Consider the following 21,093-nt stretch of genomic DNA (forward strand, 5'->3'; position numbering starts at 1 on the left):
TGCATCCCAGTTTGTGGATGCAGAGTGCTTAGTAAAGTGGGGCATGCGCTGAGAGATCACTGCAGCGATGCTAGAGTTTTGGCACAGACCCCTTTATCAGAGGGCAGGGGGGAAATGGCCTTCCTGGCCATGGCCCAGGGACTGTAAGCTGCAATTTGCAATAACTCACGTACTTTTCTCTTATCAAAGGACGTCTCATTTCTTTGAAAGATATAGGAAAAAAAGAAAGATTTTTAAGTTTATTTTTAGATCAGCTCAAAATGAAATTGTGGCTCAAAATTGCTACCAATCTAAAAAGTTTAAAAAAAAGGTTTTGGCTTTTGGGAAAACATTCAGTTTCAACCTCTTCAAGCTCCACAGACTTGAAAAAAGTTCACTGACATAAAAACAAGTGCCTGCAGAAAGCAGTGTGAAAACCAGAATCTGTGCATTTCTTCTTGTCAGTGGTGGTAAAATCAACAAAACCACATTACTTTTCTTCCTGATCCAACATGCTACATTTTGATGAAGGAACCTGCACTCACTGTGATTTTTGCCCAACTTATGGGCTGTTTTCAGCCACCAGGATCTTGGAGCTAGGTGGAGCCAGAGTGGTTCCTGACCTGTAGAGGCTGAAACAGCAGGGGTTCATCCTTTGGGCCAAGAGCTGCCTGCATGCAGGGTCCCTTGCCTGAGGTGCACACTCGGATTTTCAGAGCTCAGCACCCGTGCAGTGTCTCTGCTCCTGAACTATGGTTTGGCTGTGAGGGTCGTCTCGTTCCCCTCATCCTTGGAGGAGCCACTCAGCAATCCTGGAGGCCCTGGAAGTGCAGGGGTGGTGGACTGATGGGACAGGTCCCCATACGAGAGTGACGCCCTGAGCAACTTGTGTGATACTCACACTGGGAAGGGATTGCAGGGCCTGCATCCAACTGCTGGCCCAGCTGTGATGCTGCAGGTTTAATGCTACCAGGCACCTGAGTGTGTCTTGAAGGCCACTAATCTCTGGGTAAGTGGTCTGCTCAAGGATGCTGTGGGAGTCCAGAAGACCATGAGTGAGCTCCAGGAGTCCCTCTGGGACAAGGGATGGATCCTACCTGGTGAGATCACGGAGCATCAGTTTCTAATGGAGGGTCACTTTTGGCTACTGCCATTACCAGTTTCCCTGAAATTCCACCGTGGCAGCCTGAAGAGATGGTGACTATCCAGTGACTATCATATGGGACCAGGATCCAGGCAGGATTGAGGCGTCACTTCTGCGGTGCTGCGCGAGCCATACTGTGTTTATTCTGCCCACAGTGCCATGTGCCGTGAGGTACTGGGAGCTGTTTCTGGGAGGGCAGGAAGGAAGACAGGCCCAGGGGCAGAGGGAGATGGAGAACACCTCCACTGCTTGTTTTTGTGGGGTTATTTCTATGGAAGACCTGCGGGTACTTGATTAAAAAAATCATGTTTCTGCAGCTTAAGGAAAGAGCATTGCATAAGGCTGTGTTTGGGAATCTGACTCTTCTTCTGGCACCACAGCAAGCTGTATTTTAAACCACTTTCCTGTCTTAAGGTCTTGTGTTTGTCCTTTTTTTTTTTTAACTGCTTTAATGAGTGGCATCCTCCATTGTATTTAGATAGCAAACATCCTTAGCCTGTGCACTGTGATTTTCTAGAGAGTTTTCTGAGAAAGTGTCTTTAAGATCAGTGTTATTTACCATTTCACTGTTTCTGACTTTACAAATCTAAGCTTTGGAGGAATTTGGGAATAGGGGCAAGCAGCCAGAGTTCAATCGGGTGCATTAGTCTCCCTGCAGAGCTCTGCTCTTCCCCTTCCCGTCTCTCACTTCATTGGAGCTTTGTGGCAGCTTATAGAGAAAAGAAAACTGTGCCTGCCCTCCCTGCCAGCCTGGAAATCCCATGCTGGTCCTCACAGAGTCGTGATGACAAATGCATGGCTGTGTTCTGGGTGCTTGGGGAGATGTAAAACCATGTCCGCTTGCCGCAATGCTCACGTGGTGATTTGTTGGTTTGATTCCTCAGGTCGCGAGCTGGCAAGCACAACCCTCCCAGGATACCCTCCTCATGTCCCTCCTGCTGGACAGGGCAGCTACTCCACTCCAGCGCTGACAGGAATGGTGCCTGGTGAGTCTTCAGAAGAGGGAGGGGAAGAAAAAATAAAAGGAAAGAAAATAGCATTTCAGGATGGAGGCTTTCTGTGGATGTTCTGTGCTGAGGAGAGCATGAAGCAGAAGCCACAATGCTGAAAGGGAAAGGGGCTGTGGAGTGTTCCTGAGTAAAGCAGGACCAGGCTCCCTAGCACAGGAGGTCATGCAGCCTGCAGAGTGCCAAAGTAAGGCATTAGCACTGGGATACTGAAGGAGCTTCCAGCCTCCCTTCTGTGGACCATGAAGATTGTCCCATGTTGGGCCATGCCAGGCTCTTCCCATCTGATTCAGGCTTTGCTCTAACCCACCTGTTTTCTCCCAGCACACTGTGTCCCTCTCTGCTGCCTCAGAGGTGAGGTCACTGACCCCGGGGGCTGGATGTGTCTCAACATTCTTGTGTGCAAACTCGAGTCCTGGGGACACTGAGTTGTTCCCAGGACACCGTATTTTTGTAATTTCCTTCCCCTTTTGGAACCTTACAGTGAGAAATGCAGGTGGCATGAGCCAGCTGGTGGCCACTGCTTGCCTGTATGGCATCAGGAAGGGGGGTTGTGCAGGTATCTGGGGTGGGCAGAGCAGGATCTGCAGGTTGGTCACATCGTTGGTGTCACCCAGCTGCAGATCTGTGCACAATCTAAAATAGGATGGTGACATCCAGGGCTGGCAGCAAGCAATGATTGGGACACAGCAGTGGGAGTACTTGCTCTTTTGTCTTTTCTGGGGAGTTACCAGCTGTTTGGGAGCAGCTGCCAGGGTGGGATGGTGAAGCTGCAGGACGTGGGGCTTGGTGGTGCTCAGCCCGAGGAGTGTGCTTTGGTGATGTAGAGTCATCTGAGCTGATTTTCCCAGCTAATAGATTTTATTTTTAACTACATATAGGCTTCTGTGACCCATTATATTGAATAACTGCACTGTTCCTCTCACTGGTTCCTTTAATAACAACCTTCTGCTCCAGCTAGTGTGAAGGTCAGCTGCAATTCCTGTAGGTTCTCCATCTCATTTAAGTGAGAATTTGCTAACTAGCATTCAAAATGCCTTCTCAATTCTTCTTTGACTTCTGTCCTTTGCAGGATCACTCTCAGAGCCTTGCTAGAGAAAACACTGCAGTCCCCAAGGGGCTGATGGTAAGGCAGGTGACAGACCCGGTCTGGTGCCACTGGCACATCCCTACTTGTTCCAAAATGGCCAAATTGCCATGACCGAGCATGGGCACATGCTTGTTGTGCCAGCTCTCAGGGATTCATCTCACGACTTGTGTCTGCCTTGTACTCATTTTTGGAGCCTCTGCTAGAAATCTCCTTCCTTGATAAGATTTTTAATCATAAGCCATGAATTTCTGCTCATAATTAAGCAATTGTGTGAGTTAAGTGCTTAGAGACATGGGAGAAACATATACATCATAAGACATAGGCAGTGTTTTGTTGCATGCTTGTTGCTGCTGCCATTGCTTCTGCTGCTGTGAGTAAACCTGGCCCTCAGCACACTGCAGGTGTTCATCTCCCACTTTCTGGTGTCTATAGCTGCCTGTGGGGTAGGGGAGACCCTCTGGCTTCTGCTTCAGCTGGAGACAGCATTTGCAAGCTGTGTGGATTCAGCTTTGTACTCAGTGCTTATCTCTTCACCAGCTGCCACACTGCTCATCCCAACAGGAGCAGTGTTGTCCCCTGCCAGACCCAGGTCCTTCCCTGTCTCTCATACAGGCAAGAATGCACATAGGAGCCTGTCTCTGCTGCATCTCCGTGCCTTGTTCAAACACGTGCTCTACGATTTCACATCTCCTTGCTCCCTTTCCTGCAAAACCAGGGACTTGCATATCAACACGGAATTTCCATTTCTATGTGGCTTGTGAATATCTGCCATGGCAGACAATAAACCATTCAAATACTTTTCTCTAAAGGAATCAAAAAAAAAACACATGGCTTTGATTTCAGCCCAGAGCTTTAGCTTTAGGAACTGAGAGCTAGCATGATTCGAGGCTCCCATGAATGCGTTCTCTCTGAAGGTCACTGGTCCTTCTCCCTTCTCCTGCCTTTTGATGGCTGTCACCCTTTAGAGGTGACTGGAAAGGAGCTCTCCCAGCACCCCATAGTGCTCTGATGTCTCAGGGCACAAGTGAAATGCCACGGTGAGGACAGATGGGCAGATAGGTGGGTAAACTACTGGCTGGGTGGTCAAGCTTGGAGATGTTGCAAGTGTCACGTTCCAGCTGGGTGCTGGTGCCAGGCATGGAACTGCAGTGCTTGGCCGGTGATATGTCTGGGTTAGCACCTTCATCTACAACCAGGAAAGAACACAGTTTGTCAGGTGTTCAGATGATGCCAAATGGTGTGATGCCACCAGTAGGCTCCAGAGCAGAGCAGTAACATGGAGGCACTGTATTTGTGCTTAATTAGATGCTGCTATTTTTGGTCTGTGTTTTGGCCCAGCCACCTTTGAGAGTCTGTTCTTTTCCTGCCAAATTATGTGAAAACAAGCACTGATAAATGAGAACTCCGTCCTTGAAGGAAGTATTTTGTATAAACTGAAATAATTTGGGGCCTCACTATTGGCCAATGGCCCTCCAAGGGCATTTGAAGAAGAAAGTGAAGAGGAATGTGATGAAGTAAGCCCCCAGGCTAATTTAGAAAAGACCCCCTGAGGCACAGCACGTAGGTGCAGGCAAATTCCAGTGTACACACGCATGCGTAAAAGGGGCACCACTGACATAACGGGGGGAGGGACCAAAGGCCTCTGGCTGGGCGGTGCTGGCCACACCTGCCCAGGTAGATGTCATAGGTTAATTGTATAAAAAGTAGAGAGCTCTTGCTGGGAGTGGATTCAAACTCCCCAGGGAGGACAATGTTACCTCTGCAGGGCCGCCCGCCATCCTGTGAGCCTGCCAACACTCTGGGCATGCAGCCTATGCTATGGGGAATTCTGCGGTCGGTAAGACAACCTCATAAATAATGCCTGAGTGAGTGAGGGGTTGTCCTGGGGGCTTGTTTCCCTTCTCTTTCCTGTCTCTTGGCTTCTTGTTTTGTTGGCTGCTTCTTTGTAATAAATATTGTTTTGTTGAACTTTCAACGGTGTACTGGTTTCAGTTTCGGCAATCTCCCTGCTACAGTCACCAAGGCAGACTGGGGATGTGTGAAACTTAGCAAGGGCAAACAAAAAAATCTTGCACAGAGGAAAGCAGCACTTTGCAACAAAAAGGGCTGAGGACTGTTTGGCTGCTGAAGGGACTCCAGGCACGCAGCAGACTGGAAGCTGAGCATTGGTTTGCCATGTGCACTGGCGGTGCTCACGGCAACAGCATTCTGGGCAAGAGCTGGAGGGAAGGAATTATCCCCCTCATTTGGAATTTGTAGACTCACAATGAGAACAGTTCTGTTTTGGGCCCCCCAGTACAAAAAACAATGGACCCAAGTCAGAACAAGCAATATGCAAACTGGGTATGAGAAAAATCTCCAAACTTTTCCCCCAAGAGGTCTCTCAGAGGGGCTGTGCAGTCTCCATCCTTGAGGGTTTCAAGGCCAGCCTGGGTGAAGCCCTGAGCCTTCTGGCCTGGTCTTACTGCTGATCCCGCTGTGAGAAGGGTCTTGAGACTACCTGAAGACTCTTCCATCCTGAAAAGCCCTGTTATCCTATTACTCAAAGTTTTGATTAAGGCACTACTGGAAATGTGCTGCAGAAATTTGTATGCTTCTGCCTGATGCTGTGAGCACAGTTGTAGTCAATAAGCTGTTAACAGGGAAAGAACAGGTCCCTCTCTGGAAAAGAAGTGATGCCAACAGTCCATGCAGATGAGACAACTCTGCTCTAGACCCCAGTCACCATTAAAAGACAGAGCCATGAATCTCCCTTTGAGGCCAGAGGGAGCCCTGTGGACAGCTTTCCTGTCACAAGGAAGGTCTTAATGTCTACACAAGGGACCAGGAGAAATCACATTCTGTGTTCCTCTCCCAGTCCATGACTATGGTCTCACCCTTCAGCAGCCTCCAGTGTTGCCTGCTTCCAGCCCTTGGCGTGGTATCCTACCTACTTTGTGTGGCATCATTCATGGGAAGCCACAGGGTCCCAGGAACAACCACCAACCACACCTGGGGCAGGGGACACAGCAGCGCCTGCAGCAGCTTGCACAGAGTGAACACTTCTTTTTAGCCCTCATTGTCTGGTGTCTGATGCCTTGAAGAATGAGAGTTTATATTCCTTGTAAATGCTCATTTTGTCTAGTGCATCTCTCTGTATATTCTCATCTGATTAGAGCTTTAATCGACTGTTGATTCCTCCTAGATTTGTGCCCACCTGAGGGCACAGGATCCCACAGGTTATTGAGATGCTCTATGCAGAAATTATCCCCAATAATTTGGTACTGTTGTTACTATTTGTTCACACCATGACTGTGCCCGTAATGTGCTGTCACTTTGGAAATATGGAGCAGTGTTTTCCCAGCAGCCTTTCCTTTGTCTCTGGAGAAGAGCGAGCAGGAGCAAACTCTTCTCCATCCCATCCTGTACTTGCAGCCTGGAGCATGGTACCATCCGGCTGTGCTTGATCTGTTCCAAAGAGGCAGTCCCAGGGCTGTTTGCCTCTTCAGATGGAGACAGTGCTCTCTTCTGCTTGCAGCTGTTGCTCCCTCTGTTCTCTTGACTCCCTCACATATGGGTTTGGGAGCAGAGCATCAGCTGGCTGGGAGCACACAGTGGGAAATGCAAGATTTGCAGGAATTTTACTCCCTGGCCTATGTGAGTGACTCAGAGCCCTTTCCTGAGGTGAAGTGTTTGAAAAGAGGGGCAGCTGCTGGAGTGGCCATTGACTGGTCACAGAGAGCACACTTTTACCATATTTCTCTCACCTCTGGGAGGCTGGACCTTCTCTCCAGCTTTGCTCCTCCTCGACATGGGCTCTGCAGCTGGCAGGGACCAGTGCTGCTTGCCTGGGATCTTTTCTTGGTCCTCTGTTGCTTCACACACAACCAGCCTGTTTCCAGTACTGGGTCGGGTCTGTCTTCACAGACCACTACTTGTGCCTGTGGGTCTATTCCTGAGAGGTATCTGAAGGTTTGTGTCCTCTCATGTGTGGGGCAGATGGTGGTCATCAGCAAGGGGACAGAAGGGAAGACAGGAGGAGTGGTGCTGGAGCTACAGCATGCATGCCTGCTCCGATGACTATTCCAGGAGCTGTGTCTCTTTTGGGTCCTAATGGGACTGGGGCAGAGTGGCTTGCAGCAGTTTCATTGCTAAGACAGGGCTTGAACAAACTATGCCTGTATCCAGTTGCAGCATGTGCATGCCCTCATCATCATGCTCCTGATGCTGCAGCTGAGTTGGACAAAGGTCATATTTAAGTAGCCATAATAATTCACTGAAATACTTACTCCCATTCTTGTGTTAAAAGTTCTGGGACAGCAGAGCCTGCTGCCCTTCTGTTTCTCATTCCCATTCCCTCATCCCATCTCCAGGGTTGGAACCCCCAATCTGCCACCCCTTCTCCCCTCCCTGGGGCTGCCATTCACCCCATCCCCTCCTCTCCTGCTGGGCCCTGCATGCCCAGTGACAGGAAAGGGTAGACTGTCCGGAATAGTGATGCTGAAAATATAGTCATTATTGGGACTCTCGAAACCCAGATGTCCTTTCTGAGCAGCGGTAATTTGTTTTTAATGAAAAACCATGCAGTGACCCTGAACAAATGAATTTCCTTTATAAGAAGTCTATGTGCAATTACCTGACTAAAGGGATCTGAAAACAGTGACATTCAAAACTGGGCTTTGAAAAGAAAGGTATAAAAAATAGCAACGTTGTCATTAGCAGTCTTTTATCTGGAGAAGGTGCTCATTCTTATGTGTGAAGGGGAAGGAGAAGATGTTGTGAAACAAAATACATGGTTTTCAAACATATTTTTTAATTGTGGCTGGCAGGTATTGATGCAGAGGAACAGTGAGGTTGTGTGACCTCTTCCTGTTGGGGCTGTTTCTCACACCTGAGCCTGCAGGGGATAGCACCCTCCCTCAGTTCACTGGCATCTAGCCTGCAGCAAGGGGCACAGGGGGCCAGAATGCCAGCCTCGTGTTATGGAGGGTTCAGGAGGCAGCCTGTTCAGATGTGGGACTATCAGGATCCAATCTGTAGTTATTGGTGGGGTTTGGTCCCCCCTACCATGCTGAAGACTTTATTGATAGTTATTTCATGTGTTTGTGTTTTTTATTCGGGCTCTACCTTTGCCTAAGTTTTGCAATAGTGTGTTGTAATCTCCTGACGTGGCAGTAAAAGAGAGGCAGCTGAGAGGTAAAATGCCTAAAACCAGGGGCAGAGAAAGCAAATTGCAGTATGTCATAGGACATTGGTGAACCAGGTCCTCCTCTTACCTACAGCATAATACTGAAAGTGCTTGGTTATTTGGACAGTGACACTGTTGTGGCCAGTCAGCATGACTGACAGCCAGTCAGACCCTTTATGCTAGAAGGACCTAAAGCAAATGAGGAATAAACCTTAACAATTCTTTAGTGAAGCAGAAAGTTTGCAAGTTACCTCCTCAGAACCTGGAGGTCCCAAGTTTGCCATCTGCTTCATGCTGCTGTTGTGGTGGGGATGATATCTCTGATTGGGTTTAACGGCACTTGTGCTGACATTGCCACTTCTGGCAGCTCAAATAGCTCAAACCCAAACATCCCCCACTGTGCCTCAAAACCACCTTCACGCTCTGCAGATGCACACAAAAGCACCCAAAGCTTCACCACCACCACCAGAAGAGCTGCTACCAAAGGACAGAAGTACTGACATCTGGCCTTCTCTGGTTAAGCAAATTTTCTGTGTTTTCCCCCCAAGTTTGGGGCTGCCCCACCCTTCCGTAGTCTTAGAAGACAAATCCTGGAGAAATTTCATTACATATGATGTAGCATATGATGTGCCGTCACAAATATCTTGGGGCAATTCCAGATTGCAAATCAGCTGACAAATGATTCCCCTAATTAATAATGAAGCAGTTAAGTAAATGGTATGCATTTATCCACTGCTCGTGTACATTTTGAATGAGGGTCTGCCGGCATCTTGGAAGCCTGGAGAAACATTTTGGTTTTCTTCTCTCAGGAATGTAATTACCATGCTTGCACAGAATATAGATAAAATTTATATTGTTTTCAATATGATGTTGTCAGATATTATTTCATTGAATTGATTTAGAAATTATACTGGAGAGGACAAGAAGGTGAAATGCTGGAAAACCAACAGCCTTTGGATCTGCTGATCCACCTTTCCCTTGCAGAGCTGAGCCTCACCAGGAGTCAGTTAGGCTCTCTGCTCTTTATCCCAGCTGATGATGTGGTCCCCAGTGCTCCATGTATGGCAAAGCTGGACCCCTCTGCTCTGCCGGCTCCCTCTGCTCTGTCCCTAATTTCTGCCTCCTGTCGAGGTAATATACTCTGCATATCTAAACATAAGTAAGCAAGGCGAAGTGTGTATAAACAAAGGGGTCTGTATTTAGGAGTGAGGAGGAGGAGAGAAAACATATTGTATTGCTCCACTCTTTGGAAATTTCTATGCATTAGTAATAACAAAATTACCATAATTTGCTCGTTAACGCAGCTAGATCAGTCAAGCATTGTTCCAAACATGCAGAGGCTGCCTCTCGCTCTAGGTCTGCCAGTGAGTTAAGCACGGTGGAAATTAGCATGCAAATAGCCCTAATTCGGCCGAGCTGTCAGATCCGCATTCAGCTGCTTGTTCCCTTTGAAATCCTTGACAGAAGCGGCTCAGGCAAGCCCACCCTCCAGTAGATCCAGCCAGAAGAGGTACCGAGGGGGCACCTCCTGAGTGACAGTTTGGCTACCTTCAGTCAAATGCATCCATCGTGTCAGCCGGCAGCAGCGACACTGAGGGCTGTGGGGTGGAGGGCAGCTTCCAGCCAGACCTCCATGCTGAAACTGTCCCGTCCCCACTCTGGAATGACGGCAGGGTTTGGGGCTCCGGCAGCCGAACGATGCTGCCCTTGAGATAGGGTAGTGTACTGCTCAGATACCAGTGTTCAAGTTAAGCTGCTGTTTGGGTCGGAATGTGTTGATGTTGGCAACATAACCTCAGCCAAACTAGGAGTGTTGATTCTGAAGCTCATGGCACATCGTTGCAGAGGATGTTGCTCTAGGCAGAGCTGGGATGCTGCCTGTCACCGTGGCTGCCCGTGGCCCCTACGGATAGGAAAACATGGAGGGAGGCACCAAGTTGATGGCACAGGGCTCTGTACTGCATCCCCAAAAGGGAACTGTGGGACCATTCCAGCTCTGAGGTACCCACAGAGAGATGCTGGCGGCAACTGAGAACCCAGGATATTCCCTGTTAATGATCATTCAGTGTTATGGATCTGATGTGCTGCCCAACTTTAAGCAATACTGGTGATTATAAAAGCAACAGTGGGAATTTTAAAAGCCTTTTGTTGCTGGGTTTCTTTGTTTATTTTGGGTTTTGTTTGTTTATTTTGGTTTGGGGGGGGGGTATGTTAGTAGCCATTTTTCTGTCCCCTGCAAGACAGTAGTTCTGAGACCTGTAATGCTGGAGCTATAACAGACTGCCCCAAAACAACCAGAGACAGAAATTTAAATATGAGGTACTTGTAGGTGACATGTTAAAAGCTCATTTATTGCATTTCCTGTGTAGGACCTGCTAAAGGGTCTCTTTGGCAGAGTTTGTCCTACACAGGGTCAGTTCGTCCCTATCCAAGCTGTCTTAGGACCTCCTCTGGGTGCTAAAGACGCTCCCCCTGTATGCAGGGGCTGCAGGGGCACTGCCAAACTCCTCTGGAAAGGTAGAAGAAGGTAACCCTTTACAGAGGATTTCCTAACAGATCATTGTTCTCCCAGCTCTCAAAGCCAGCAGTGACAGCAACTGTCTGGGTGATCCACCCCCAACGTAGAAGCTTGGTATCCAGCCAGGATATGGCATGCCAGGGCTGAGGCACATTGCTGCGTCCTCTGCCCTACCTGAGCCCACTCCTTTTGGCTGGGTATGTGTCATTATGGACAGCTATCTTGTAGTGGAAATACAATAAGGGAAAGCAGGAAAAGCTAATTGTAATTAGAAAGTCATGAGGTGTAAATTAGTTCTGATTCTGGAAAGTTATGTTTTGTGTTAGTGAAGCAGAGCTATGAGGGTGGTGAGGCACTGGCACAGGTTGCCCAAAGAAGTTGTTGTGGCTCCATCCCCAAATGTGTCCCAGACCACGCTGGACAGGGCTTGGAGCAACCTGGTGTAGTGGAACATGTCACTGCCCATGTCAGGGGATTGTGACTATATGAGCTTTAAGGTTCTGTCCAATCCAAACCATTTTGTGAACCTATGATTCAGGTGCCCAGTGTCCTGGGCCACACACAGGCCTTGTCTCTGAAAGGGGAAGGTGCAATTAGAGTTGACCTGGATTGTTTTGTACTTGCAGGGCTGAACTCAAACCACTTGCACATGGTGCGGTTTCTCAGACCAGAGAAAGAGCCATGTGAGAACACACAAAATGCTTTATCATTTCTGAACATTTGTTTTTTCATGTTTGTGTCGCCTTGTGTTTTGTCAGCACCCAGAGTTTAAAAAAATTGGAGATTACAAAAGTGTTCTGGTTGAAAATGCCAAGTTTTTGGAGCTTTGAGCCTTGTGAAGTGCTGAGCATCTGTCAAGGCGGCCAGCAGTGGCTCAGGCACTGAAGCACCTAACATGTGGGGGGGGGTGTGAGAGCCAGACCCAGCCACCAGAATCAGGCAGGCAGTTTCCTGACAAACTGTGTTTTTGAGATCCTCTAAGTAAGCAGACTGGAAAGCACTTAATGGCCTGCAGGAGTGTGGCATGGCTGCTGTTTCTCTGCCACACCATGCCTTGCCACCCCAGGGTGGTAGCTGGTAACAGTGATGGGAGAGCAGAGCCTTTTGTGTTCCCATCATATCTGAGCTCGACAGGCAAACTGCCCGGTGCTTCCTTGTGTGCTGGTGGATGGGAGGTGGTTTCTTTCCTCCTAGGTGTTAGACCCTGGCTAGCCCACCTCATGTGAAGCCTTGTGGCACGGGGTCTTCTCATGTGCCATCCCCAGCCTGGAGTTCTGTGTGCACTGAGAGATGTGCCTGGTTCTGAGTTCCATTTTGGCCCAGCTTTGAGCACTTTCCAAGCTGTCCTGCAATAAGCTGGATGTCTCCTGCTTCTAGCACTTGTGTTGCCAAGGGAAAGCTGGAGACTGAGGCCTGCAACCAGGCATCTCATGCTCCCTGCACACTCACGTCTATCATGGCAGGATGACCCCCTGTCATGGGGGGCTTTGCAGCCATTCTTCTGCAGAGCGTTGTCTATGAATTCAGGTTTTTTGTAATTTGCTGAACTTGTTTTCCAAGAATGTAGGTGTGATTTCTGTGTAATTGTTGCTGAAGGGGATTTGCTTGCAGTTAGGACTGTTTGAACATAGAACATCAGCCCTGTGTTAATCTGCAGTGCTCAGAACTGATGTCTATGGCACAAATTGAAATGAAATACTTTGAGAATAAAGTATTCTCTTTCCAGGAGTTTCTGGACCCATTGAGACTTTATCAAAATGAGAGGAAGTGCTTAGACGTTACAATAGATTGCAATGTGATGCAATGTAGTGTGATCAGTGCAAAAGAAACAAAATGGAGTAACAGAAAGAAAGCCAAATTAAGAGAGAACTTTTAATCAAAATGGCATGCTGTAGTAAAAATGAAAGAAGGTATTTCCACGGACACAGTTTAAAGCAGAGGCTGGCAAGCTGTAGGAAGCAGTGTACATGTTAGAAAACTCCTGTGTGTTCAGCTGTGTGGGGAAGGTGTGAATCCCTGGAGAGGGGGATGCAGGTGGTAAGAGTCTGAGGACGTGTCTCTTGCTTGTGGGCTGCGTGGCTGAGTCAGGAGAAGAGGGACAACCTGCATGGGGAATTGAGAAGTCTCCAAAAAGAAGGATGTGGTCACTTATTTCTAGCAGCAAATATGGCACTGGAGCGCTTCAACTAAGAATAAGTCATCTGTCTCCTGTGGCCACAGTAAGTTTGGGATTAGGCTCTGCACTGACTGCAGAGTCAGCTGGGAAATTTAAATGTCACCTCCTCAGTTCCTACATAAGAAGACTGTAATGGGTTTGTTATCCTCCTTGAGAAGGAAAATGGAAATAGGATAGGTCATTTGATGTGTGTTCTGCCAATAAGATATTCCATACCATGTTATACCAGCTTGGATATGTAACAGATGGGAAGAAAGTGAGCTCTCTCTTCTCTTCTGGGTACTGAGCGGGGTGGTTCGGGCGGTTCCTTTGGAGGGAGAAGATCATCGGTTGTGGGAAGTATCATTATTTTTAGTTCTTCTCTGTATGCATATTGCTTATAGTGTTTTCCATCTCCGTGTGAATATAAAACTATCTTTCTTGGTAAGCCCTGGGTTTTAAATTTTTTTTCCCGTCTCCCCTTTGGGAGGGGAGATCTGTGCAGCCTCGGTAGACACCTGGCATTCAGCCGAAGTAAGCAGCTACATATTTGGTGCCGAAACCCAGGAAGACTGCCAAGGGAAGATTGTTTATATAAACAACTGCCTCACTTATCTGTTTGTTTTGCTAACCCGGAACATATAACAAAAACATGGCAATTTGCCCAGTTTCAGTGGTTATCCCTGTAATTTTACTAACAGTTTTGATAAGGTGTAGAACTTACCCCTTAAGAGACCTAGAAGGGGATAAAATCAAATTTTTTCCCCTTCTTAATTTCGACCTAGAGGGTCTGGTAATGAAAGCGCCTGTGATCCTTACTAACCCTTACCTGAGTTGTCTGGCTATATTACTGCTTATAACCAACGCTCTTAAAACATTATGGGGAATGAGGAAGGTAGTATCTTTTTTGTTGCCTTGTGTTAGGACAAAACCAACTTTGAGAGAGAATTTCCTGGGATGTTCTCTAAAGGGGCCAGTTCCTGGGTTGCAAGGGACGTGGATGAATTTAGACAGGTTCTTAGGGCGTCTAACACCCCCTGTTGCTTGGGACTTCACACCAGAACAAGTATTCAATCCTAACAAACTGACATGTCGTTTAATGAAAGAATGCCTTGCCTACCCCCATCAAAACCAGCAACTTCTCACCCTGTACTGAGGCCTGACCTGTGCCTATCGAGCTGCTGTTCAATGCTTTAAAAAGACTGTGGCTGAGACAGGGACCCAAACTGCGATATCTGAAGTCAAAGACTAAAAGCAGCACTTTTTGTCCTGACTTGATATCCGTTCAGCGGCAGATGCATTAAATCCTGTCAGTCTCAGATGTTTTGCTCCATCAGTGTTTCGTCGCAGAATAAATAATTGCCAGGTAAACACAGATGTTTTACTCACATGGAGGGGTGTGCATGGACTCTGTGGTGGGACAGGCAGTGCCCAGGTGGGAGAAGGGCTGCTTGCTGTGTCAGTGGAAGGTGTGGGCACAGGGTGTTGGTGCTACTCCATCTTTTTGTCCTACCAGTCTCCTTCAGCATGAAGGAGCTGCCTCAGCCCAGACTGTCTTGTCTTTGATTCTTGCATATTTACTAAAGTCAGGAAACATAATGCCAGGAGTCAGTGAGGAGCCTGGTCCCATAGAGTTGTGCACAGGGTTGTTGGCAGCTATGAGTCCCCTGGGGCATGTGCCACAACAGCCACAGTGTCCTCAAACATCAGCTTGCTATGCATCATCTCTTCTCCACCTGTGTATTCTCTTCCTTGGCAAAATTTTTGGCTGATTCAGCTGGATCAAACCAGGCTAGCATCTGCATATATTACTTGAAACTGGCTTAGATTACAAAGCATTTGCCAGCAGAGTCTGTTGTGCCAGAGGACTGAGCTGCCCCACCCCAGAAGCTGACCTGAGGTCAGCTGACGTGTTTTCACTCTGCGTTAAAAGGATGACTGTGATGTGGATGTGGTGTAGAACCAAAGCACTGTTGTGAAAATCAAGTGAGAAATTATCTGTCTTCTGTCACTCAGGCATTCATTTGCATTATCTTTGGCATCAGAAAGAAAAACTGACATCTCTGCTGGGGACCTGTATCTGTATTTCAGAGTTTGTACAAGCTATCCACAATGGCAGAGTGGGGATAGCAGACCCTGCTGATGTGCTAAAGCCCCAGTCCAGGGGTGGATGAAGACTCCAGTCCAGTTGAAAGCCTGGTCTTGCAGACAGAAGGGCTGAGATGTTGAGATTTTCTGTGGCTCAGCTGGCAGAGCTCATCCATGCAGGGGGTTTACACAAGCATGAGAGAGTTTTCCATCCATTGAAGGTCTGCCACCTCCATGGAAAGGGCAGCGCCTGGCCCTCGCCCAGTGCAGCCACAGCTGCTGGCCAAGTCTCAGCTGAACCGTGGCTAGCCCATGGCGTGGTCTGACATGGTCACCAGGGACTGAGGCACCAGTGGAGGGCCTGAGAATATGCTGGTGTGGGAGGATGCTCCCTCAGCCACGCAGATGCTTTCCTGCCCCTGTTCACATACCTGCATTTGCACAGAATTGAGAACAGCCTTCATTTTGGCAGCAAAATGCATTTATCAAGCTACCAAAATGCTTAATTTCCAGACTTTATAATTTTCACACTCTATGTTATAATGGCTCATAACATTTCATCTGCTCCTGCTACTACTTAAATTACTTGTGTAATTCCTGGAATTAACCATACATTACAGTGTCATTATAAAGGCTGGAATTATAGAAAAGGCTCAAGTCAGGATGGAGCATGGAGTGGAATGATTTAATCTGAACCAAGCACAGTATTTCTGCTGCATAATTTGGAGAATTTCATCCCACAAGATACTTCTTGGGACTTATTACACCAGTTTGGGATGAAACCATATTGCAGAGCTTGATATATTCTGTGACACAGCTGTTTTCCCTCTCATTCCACCTGCCTACCAAGCTAGTCAGTCTGGAGCAAAGAAGGTGAAATGCCCTGGTGCCTGCCCTGGTGTGCCATGGGACTACATATGTGCAGGTCTGGAGAGCCTGGGCACACAGGCATGGAAAGATGTCCTGCATGGATGCATCCCCTGTGCTGCTTGTCCACTCCATGACCTTGTCCACCCTGTGCTGCTCATCCACCACATGCCCCTCATCTCCTCTGTGGCTCTCATCTACTCTGCCCCCTTGTCCACTCTGTACCCCTCATCCTCCCCGTGCCCCTCACCCACTTTATGCCACTCACCTGTACTGGGCACAGGGTGCGCTGGGGCTTTGCTGGCAACGCCACAGACCGGGCCTGGGGAGAGCCAGGCTGGGGTGAGCAGCTGCTGCAACTGAACAGAGCATCAGCGTGTTCCTGACCAGCATAGGGCAGCACCAGTGTTGAGGCTCTGCATATGGCAAATGAGGTTTGCTTATCTTGGTACCACTGCTGGCAGTGCAGCTTCTTGCTTCTGGGTCTACCTGGGGTCCCAAGAGTCTGCATGCTGGTGGCTGGTGGAGAGGGCAGAGGACTCTGCAGGGGCAGCTCGGAGAGGGAAGGAGTGAACTCGTCATTGTCATTAATTGCAATGCTATCTTCTGTGTAGATGAGTTGAGCAGATATCCTCCAGATACAAGGAGATAAATCTCTCCTAATGCAGTTTCAGTATGGTTGCTCTGTGGCACCACCTACCTTTGTTGTGTTAAAGTTAAATACCTTTGTGTACTAAAGTTTAAAGTGCATAGCTAAAAACTATGTGCTTGCAGTAATTGCGGATCTAAATCTTTTTGTCATCCTGCAAAGACTAGGTGAGATATTTCATAAATATGTCAGAAGCAGCATTAAAATTTTATGGCAGGCAGCACGGGTCGAGAATACTACAGTGACTTCTCAGCAAGGTACGTCCACCTTAACCCACAACTCATTAGTCATTGATGGGATTTTGTGCCTTGTAGCTTCTTGGAAATGAGATAGTATTAAAAAAATCTGCATGTTACTGTTTTCTTAAAAAATGACAGCCTATCCAGAACCATTAAAATAGTACCTCTTTGAGCAGGTGCTAGGTAATGTAAAGATAAAATAGAGTGAAAGAGTGGCCAATCTGTGTGGTGATAAAATTATATACAATATTCATTAGAAGTCTTGATGGGACTGGAAACTTTGGAGAGATGCTCTCTGAATGTGACAAGTGCTTTCCAAGCACGACTGTGATAAACTTCTCCTTGACTGATGTGCAGGAACAATTAGCCAATGTAGGGGCTAATTTCACTTTGAAATCACATGTGTGCAAATTTGGGTAATGGCTGAACCTTGGCTGTTCATTTAAGACTTAATCAATGACTGCAAGACATGACAGACATGAATTGGCTGTGCTTTTGGCCAGTGTGAGTATATGAGGGGTCATAGAGGATTATAAGTTATCTATTTATCCACTTACAGTGGATTTGCCAGATGATTTACAAGCCTACATGTGTAAGGAGCATGCACATACCTGTGTGTCTATGTTGGCAGGTCTCTATGAGTGTGTGTCTGTCCCTGTGTGTGGGGTGTGTTTCTGCACATGCATCCTTGGTTCTTCTGGGATTTGTTTGCTGCTGGTGCTGCAGTCCCTGACATCCCAGGAAAAGACTCATCGGTTCCCTCTCCAGTGGCTCCCTATGCAATACCTTGCCAGTTAAGGGAGCAGACCTGGGTTTTGCCCCCAGCATCGCACTGGCACCCAGGCTGTGAAGGTATCTGTTGGTAACCGAACATGAAGTGTATAGTTTTATATGTTTATTTTATATATATATATGTATGTAGCTTCTTGAGGAAAAAAAAGGGTTGTTCGTCCTGCTTTTAGGAGAGAAGAGAGCTTTAACAAACAAAAGGTCTTTCCCTGTTTGTTCAGGTTTGTTTGAGAAGGGTGTTGCCGGTGCCGAAGCAGAGTGTTGCTTACATCACTGGCCCTGGTAATTAACAGTTACTGCCACATTTTTTCACTCTTCTTCCAATGCGCAGGGCAGAATGCTGTCTTATTAATCATACTACCTTATTAGTGGCACTACCTAGGATCCTTTGATTGCCAGTGTCTCAGGGTTGACCTGATGGTTACAGCATATCGCAGCTCCAGAGGCCCTGTCTTGGCTAGAGGTGGATGAAATTTTTGACACTGTTCTGTCATATTGTCTTTAAACAGTATAGATAGAGAGCTTAGTGCTCTAAGAACTCACTGTCAGGCTTTTTTTTTTTTTTTTTTCATTTGAGATCAACAAGTGAAGGTTTTGTGCTGTGCAAGGAAAGTTTTACTTGAAAATCATTGGTGAGGGCTGTTCTTTTGCCAAAATCTGTTGCTTTACATTCCATTCTCAAAAAAACCCCAACAAACAAAAGGGTGGGGGCAGGATATTAATTGTATAGAAAACATTTCCCCTTTTCCATTTTTTAGTGCTTTATTCACTTTTTTCCTCTCAGAATAGATACATTGCTGCATACAATATCAAGTCAGCATGCTTCCATTGACTGAGAGGGGCTTCCCATTTTGATGGGAAGGTCTCAAGTATGTTGAAAAGCAGCTTCTCTTTTTTGAAACTGCTTGTTGAAGAGGTTTTCCAAAATGGCGTTTTTAGTCTCCTTGGGAAATATTTCTTTTCCATTAAAGCTCCTTCCCACCACAACTCATGCCAGGTCCAGCGCCACTGGAGCTCAGGGAACTCAGAGCGGGGCTATGTCCTGTTGTGGTGGGGGTGGTTCGTGCACTGCATGCGAGAGTGGGCACGAGGAACACATGGACACCTGAAATGGCTGTATGGCCCTCCCGAGCTGCTGTGTCCTTTCAGGATGATCTGGCTGCAGCATCCATTACCACATGTTGGACCTGTCATGCAGCCTGGTACAATTTCTGGTAATCCAATCTTCAGGAAATTCTCCCAGCCTGCCTTTCAAAGACTGGCCTATGAATCCCATGGGCTTGTCCTGGATTTTAGCTGGTTATCACCCTGAGTGTCTTCATTGAGACAAATCGGGTAGATCATGGCACACTTTTGCTATATATAATGTATTTTCCTGCTCAGTTTCTTCCCAGGAGGAACGTAGTTTCTGAAATATGTGCTTCATTACAGTAGGGCTGTAGTTTGGTAATTTTTCCCATTTTTTTGCATTTCTGTTTTTTGTAGCATGTAGACTGCTTGGTCTCAAGCAGACAGGTTAACAGCCAAGTGTGCTTGGTCTGCAGAGCAGAAAGCGGAGTGATCCATTTCCTTCCTGCTGTGGGACTTCTGGACAAAGAATAGGCAAGGGACCAGGAGGAGACCTGGTAGATGACTGATGGTTAGCCTGTGGCATGCCCTGGATCACTTGTCCCCCAGCTTAAATACAGCTGATATTTACAAATTAGAGCAGTATAAATCACTGATCCTGCTGTTTGCTAATGAAAGTTGAAACTGGAAGAAAGTCCAAGATTCAATCAAAACAAAAACCAACAATAAAAATTATTTTGGATTTTTCTTCAAAGGTACAACAGTTTGTTTTCCAGTTGAGACTTTTGGATAGGTTTTCTTTTCTTAGCCTCACTGCACTCAATTTGAAAACTTAGCATCTCTCTGAATTTAAAAGAAAAGGACTTGTTTGGAAAACAACTTATTTTTTAAAAAATTGAAATCCAGGACTCTTTTTCACTGAAAGATGTTGTCCAAATTGTTACAGATTTTCAAAAGTATGCTAGTGATGTGAAAGAACTTTATGAGAAATGAAGTTTTAACTGAAAGGTGTTTCCCAGCTTCCCTGTTCATGAGGAAAACTTCTAAGTGAGTGAGTCCTGTGAGTTGCAGAGACAGCAGCTTTCCAGGCAGGGCTGCAGACCTCATCCACTGTGAGCCACTGTGATGGCTTGGTGTGGAGAGGAAAGTTTATTTTACTGAGAGAAAACAACACTATTGTTCTCTCTCTCCAAGAGCCCAGACCCTTTTCCTGCATTTCTAAGGTCCCCGACAGTTTATCCCTCTGACATAATGTGAGATGCTGCCTGGGCTGCTGGATCATGAAGCCATCTCTAGGGAGGTGGATGGTTACAGGCTCTTTAGGAGAGATAAACAGGCCAAAAGAGGCAGAAGGGTGGCACTGTATGTAATAGAATGGTTAGAATGTACGGAGCTCACAGTTGGCAATGGCACAGTTGAGAGCCTCTGGGTAAGAATCAGGGGGCAAACAAATAATGCAAATATCATCATGGGAGTCTCCTATAGAACAACCAGCCTGGATGATGATACTGATGAATTATTCTAATTAAGGGATACTTCCAAATTAACTCCCCTTGTCCTTGTGGGTGACTTCAATTTGCCAGAAATTAACTGGGACCATCACACAGCCAGTACAACCTGGGCCAGAAGATTCCTAAAATCCTGGATGACAGCTTTATAGAACAGATCCTAAGGGACACAACTGGAAAAAATGCCCTGCTGCTTGTCAACAGAGTGGATCTTGTGAGTGAAGTGGAGATTGGTGGTCATCTTGGCCACAGCGACCATGAAGAGATTGAGTTTAAAATCTCTGTTGAGAGGAGGAAAAGTGCCAGCAAAACCTCAACTCTGGCCATGAGTAGAGCAGACTTCAGGCTGCTCAGGGAATTAGGAAGGAAGTGCCCTGGAAAAATGGTTTTGCAGGTGCTGGGATCCATCAATGCTGGTCAGTTTTTAAACACCACCTCCTAAAAACAGAGGAGCAGGCAATTCCCAAATGTCAGAAGTCAAGCAGGCGAGGCAGAGGGCTGGCTTGGCTCAGCAGGGATCTTCTCTTGAAAATAAGGCAAAAAAGGAATGTGTGTGCCCAGTGGAAGCAAGTTCAAGTGACAAGGGAAGCATACAGAGATTCTGCTTGCTGCTGTAGGGAGAAAATTCGTGCAGCCAAAGCTCAGCTGGAGTTGAAGCTGACAGAAATGTGAGGGTCAATAAAAAGATTATTTTTCAAATACATTAACGGCAGTAGGCAGTATAAAAATATCATTGGCCCATTACTGAATGAGGATGGTAAGCTCACAAACAGGGAGAGAGACAAGGCAGAGGTGTTTAATACTTTCTTTGCCTCTGTTTTGAAC

At 47.0% G+C, this 21,093-nt stretch overlaps 1 long non-coding RNA gene across 1 annotated transcript in view; it reads left to right on the forward strand.

Annotated features, from left to right (window-relative positions):
* Nucleotides 1-2,012: 2,012 nt before the first annotated feature.
* LOC108641944 overlaps nt 2,013-21,093 on the forward strand; it is a 33,792-nt gene continuing 14,711 nt past the window's right edge. The window contains exon 1 of the long non-coding RNA XR_001922345.1: nt 2,013-2,109. This is a non-coding gene — a long non-coding RNA (uncharacterized LOC108641944). The remainder of the gene's footprint in view (nt 2,110-21,093) is intronic.

Source organism: Manacus vitellinus, unplaced genomic scaffold, assembly GCF_001715985.3.
Source record: "Manacus vitellinus isolate BGI_N305 unplaced genomic scaffold, ASM171598v3 scaffold_9_pilon, whole genome shotgun sequence".
In the NCBI taxonomy this organism is placed as follows: Eukaryota; Metazoa; Chordata; class Aves; order Passeriformes; family Pipridae; genus Manacus; species Manacus vitellinus.